Consider the following 4994-nt stretch of genomic DNA (forward strand, 5'->3'; position numbering starts at 1 on the left):
AACATGGAAATGCAATGTCACCCTGAATTGGCAGGAGAGCAAAAATATGTCAACAATTGGTGCCTTCTAATGTGGGGAGATGATTTGCATTTATATAGTGTCTTTGCAGTGAATCATCCCAAGGCACTTCACAACAGTGTAATCAATCAAAATTTTACAACCAGCTGCGGGAAAATGTATTAGGGTAGTTGGTCAGAAGTATTTGATGAAAGAAGTAGGTTTTAATCTCATAAAGGGAGAGAGAGTTGGATATAGTTAGGGAAGTAATTTGAGAGCTGGACAGCTGAAAGTGCAGTCACCAATGATCAATTAATGGAAAGTAGGAATGTGTATGAGACTTGAATTAGTGTTCAGAAATCCAGGAGTGTTATGGGACTGCGTAGGTTTTTGTAACAGTAGGGAGAGGTTAAGACCCTAGATTTGAAAAGGAAGAGATAAAATTTTATTCATGGCACTTGTGGACTGGGAGCTGATGCAGTCAGCAACATTGTCACAAGTCACTCGACAGAGAAGCAAAATAAGGAAAGCGATACCATGTTGGGCGCCCTGGAAGCCAACAGCCCAATCAAAATGATAAGACTGAACAAAATCTTTATTAAAGGTCTTGGCTTACACATTTGATTTTGTATTAAATTTTGCTCAGTTGGAGACATCTTGTATTTTGAAATTGTGTCATTTTCACTGATTTTCATCTAAATAAGGACCTGGAAATTCCTAAAATTTTGTGTGTGCTATTTGTCTCTCTTTAGAAAACTTTGTGACCAATTATGCGCACAGCGCCATGTGTCAACAGAGTGGTCTGTGCATTATTTCACAGGGCCCTCCTTTCCTGAAGTGCCTCTCTCTCACATATATAGCATGATGTCAAATAGTATCTGACTACACTCCTGTGATTACCTTGGGATGTTTCCCTACTTTAAAATGTTCTAGTATATAGCATCTTTAAGTGGTTTAAACGGTCAGCTAGAAGATGCTGCAGAAGGAAAGCTTTTCTGTGTGAGAGGAAGTGATAGCGCAATGGTATCGTCACTGGGCAAGTGATCTAGCTAATGTTCTGGGACATGACTTCGAATCATGCTATGTTAGATAATGGCACTTGAATTCAATAAAAAATCTGGAATTGAATGGCCGTAATTGTCATTTTAAAAAAAACCCATCTGGTTCACTAATTCCTTTACGGAATGAAATTTGCTGTCCTTACCTGGTCTGGCCTACATGTGACTCCAGATCAGATAAAGGATCGGTTTAGAACAGGAACTTGGGGCTCTTGTGGTAGTGTCCCTAGTGAGCCAGGAAGCCCAGGTTCAAGTCTTACCTGCACAAGAGGTGTGTAGCAACATGTCTGAACAGGCTGATTGGAACAACACTGAAGGTGGTCATTGGACCCATCAAGTCAGCGCTAGCTTTTTGAAAGAACAATCCAGATATTCTACTGCCCTACTCTGTCTTTTCACCGTGCAATTTGTTTCCTCTACCAAATATTTCTCCACTTCCCTTTTCGAAGGCTACTATTGAATCAAACAGTGCATTTGAAATCTGCGTAAAACCAATTTTCCTTCATTACCTGCAATTATGGTAAATCTGCACCCTTTTATTATCAAGTATTCAGGCATTGTAAAACAAAAAATGTCCTCAATATAAACTATTCCTCTGTCACTATTAGGGTATTGTACAAATACATCAAATTGGCATCAATGTGATGGGAGGTAGTTACAAGTATGTGCAGTACAAGGGTAGAACTTGGCTCTCCTTTCCATAGTTAGATCAGTTAGACATTTCTTTCTCTTTATTGATTACCAAGAAGGTGTTTATGAGACTGATTGTGGTTTTATTAATTGGTCATTCTATTCTATAGAACAGTCGTATAAGGATTGGAGTAAGAGACCATTCAGCCCCTTGAGGCTGCTCTACCATTTGACTCAATCACTGATCTACTACCTCACAGCGAATATATATTAGTTTGTTGTTCACAAGCCAATGTAGTGCTATTATTGTCGTGGAATTTTTGAAAAAATCATTTAGATGTGCACTTGCGATGCCAAGGTATACAAAGCTATGAACCAAACACTGGAAAGTAGTATTAGAACAGTTAGATGCTTTTTGACCAGTACACATTTGATGGGCAAACGAGCCTTTTTTTCTATGCTGGAGAGCTCTGTGAATCTATGACTCTAGCTAATGACCGTTACACAAAATCTGCTAATGCTATTTGAATGTAATTTGTTGTTGCAGGTTAAATGAGGTAAATGTGAACACTGAAGAAGTAAGTTGAGGCTGGGCTGTGATAGGGAGAGGGGTGGGGTTTCTCAGGGTGAATGAAATAAGGTAGATTGAATTTACCCTCCATCTGGACCACATGGAGGACATTCTTACAAGAGTCTCCCTGGGCTGCTCCTTAAGTGTATGGATTAAAAGAGATGAGCTGAAGCAGGAGGATGTTATTACAGATGAAGTGACTTTGCTCCTATCTCAGCTCATCTGCTGCTGAACCCCTCCTCTCTAGTTCTGTTACACCAGGTCTTGACCATTCCATCTGATCACCATGTCGACTCATTAACTTCCAATTTTGGAAGTTGATGCTATGCACAAACCTTAAGAAATGGGAACAGGAGTCGATGATTCAGCCCCTTGAGCCTGTTCCACTATTCAATAGGCTCAGCATATCCATTTTCCTGCCTTTTTCCCATAATCCTTGACTCCCATCCTGATGAAGAATCAATCTATTTCAGCCTTGAATATACACAAGGCTTCTGCCCCCACAGCTCTCTGTGGCAAGGAGTTCTAAAGGCTTTCAATCCTTTGGGAGAAGAAATTCTTCCTCATCTCAGTCTTAAATTGGTGAACCATTATCCTGAGACTATACCCTCTGGCTTTAAACTCTCCCATGAAGGGAAATATCCTCTCAGCATTTCCCTGTCAAGCCCCTTAAGAATCCTCTATATATCAATGAGATCACTTCTCATTCATCTGAACTCCAATGAGTAGAATCCCAACCTGTTTAGCCTTTGTTCATAAGACAATCCGTCCATACCAGGGATCATCCTAGTGAACCTCCTAACCTTGAAAGCCTGTGCATTGAAAGAAAATTAGAGGAAGTATTAGTACTAGAGCATTCCTTGCTGGTCTCCTGTCTTGTACTCTCCAGAAACTTGACGTGATCCAAACCTCTGCTGTTGTCTTAAATTGCAATGTGTTTGTTCCCCTGTCACTCCTGTGGTCACTGACCTATGTTAGTTCTCAGTCAAGATAGGCCCAGATTTTAAAATTCTTAGCCTTAATTTGAAATATTCTTATGGCTTGGGTGTTGACTTGTGTTTTACAACATTCCTGTGAAGCACCTTTGGAATTCTATCAAAGGTGCTACATAAATATAAGTTAGTGTTGTGGGGGGGAGACATGACTTGGGGTTGGGGATGAGGTCCACCGCTGATAGGCCAGGGAGGGAACAAATGCCACCTCATCAGGAAAAAATAAAAATGAATCTCCATACTTATACAGGGAAATGCTGGAGAAAGATGGCAAGTGTTTTTTTAAAGCTAGTTTGTTCATTGGAAATATTTCAGAAGTAGGGCCTTAGCACCTTCCAAACCCATGACCACTTCCATCTAGGAGGACAAGGGAAGCAGATACATAGGAACACCACCCCCTGCAAGCTCCCTTCCAAGCCACTGACTATCCTGACTTGGAAATATATCACTGTTCATTCAGTGTTGCTGGATCAAAATCCTGGAACTCCCTTCTTAACGGCACATTGGGTGTCCCTGCACCAAATAGACTGGCAGTATGAAAAGGCAGCTTGTGACTGCCTTCACCAGGTTAATTACTGATGGGCAGTAAAGGCTGACCCAGCCAGCGATGCCCATGTTGCTATGAATGAACTAACAAGATGGGGTGTTTGACTGATATTTGCATATCATCCTGTTGAGTAAAGCTGGGGGGTGTGAATAAATCTGGGCTTGGGAAGATGTTTGCTGTGAGGTTTGTGTGTGCTTGACCATTGGTGGGGGTGAGACAGTTTCAGACAAGTATGACACTTTTCTTTTTCAAAAAAAAGCCTCTGGGCAGACGTCCATCCAGAGTTGGCAGCTCCTAATGGAGAGTGGGAGAGAGGAGGTGTTGAGTATTGACAGGGAGTGAGGATACTGAGAGCAGGGTGAGTGTAGAGGGAGGAGAGTGGACAGGTTGGGGGAGGGATTTCAATGTTTATTGCTCCTCTCCTGGTGATAACGTGCCTTAGAGCTCCTCCTGGGCACTGGGTTAAAAACCACAGGCTGATGAAGCTTGGGAATCATGAAATCGGGGTTTGATTGAGTGTGTCTGAAGGCCGCCCTCAGCCCTGCACTGCAGTATGTGAGAGAGAAGCAGCAGCAGTTCTGTTAGCAGAGAAGGCCATACAAACATCAGCAAAGGAGGAGGAGGATGCCTTACTGTTAAAGGATCAGAGCTACCTTCAGATGCTTCATCCTGGGTCATTGGAATAAAGCACAAAGCCTTAGCCTCCCTCCCTGGAATACTGCCCTGAGGTGAGATCATTTTGTTTTGTTTCTGCTTTCCTTGTAAATCAAGTACTGTACACTGTAATTAGAAATCAGTACAATGATCAGGTCTCTGTCTATGTGACAGGTGGTGAAAGGTGAATGATTATGGCCTTGTTCCCTGCACACACACACACATCCTCGGAAATAAAAATGCTCTGGCAAGGCCAAGACTGGTATCTGCTTCGGGCGTTATGTACCCAGCAGTCGAAATAAAGGAGCTTCGAGCACGTTTACCACTGGGGTTATATCTTGCAGAGAAGGAAGATAGATTGATGGCTGTGGACCATTGCCAGGGATATAGTCGCCCTGGCAGAGAGGGGTCCCCTCTCTCAGCGGAGATGAGGCATCTCGTGGAAATGTTGGTGGATTTTAGTGAAAAACAGGAACTTAGACCAGCAGAAGCCCATGAAGCTCCTGGTTACCTGACTGGAGCCAGGTTACAAATCTGAGGCAACA

Source organism: Rhincodon typus, chromosome 32 (genome assembly GCF_021869965.1).
Source record: "Rhincodon typus isolate 14 chromosome 32, sRhiTyp1.1, whole genome shotgun sequence".
Lineage (NCBI taxonomy): Eukaryota > Metazoa > Chordata > Chondrichthyes > Orectolobiformes > Rhincodontidae > Rhincodon > Rhincodon typus.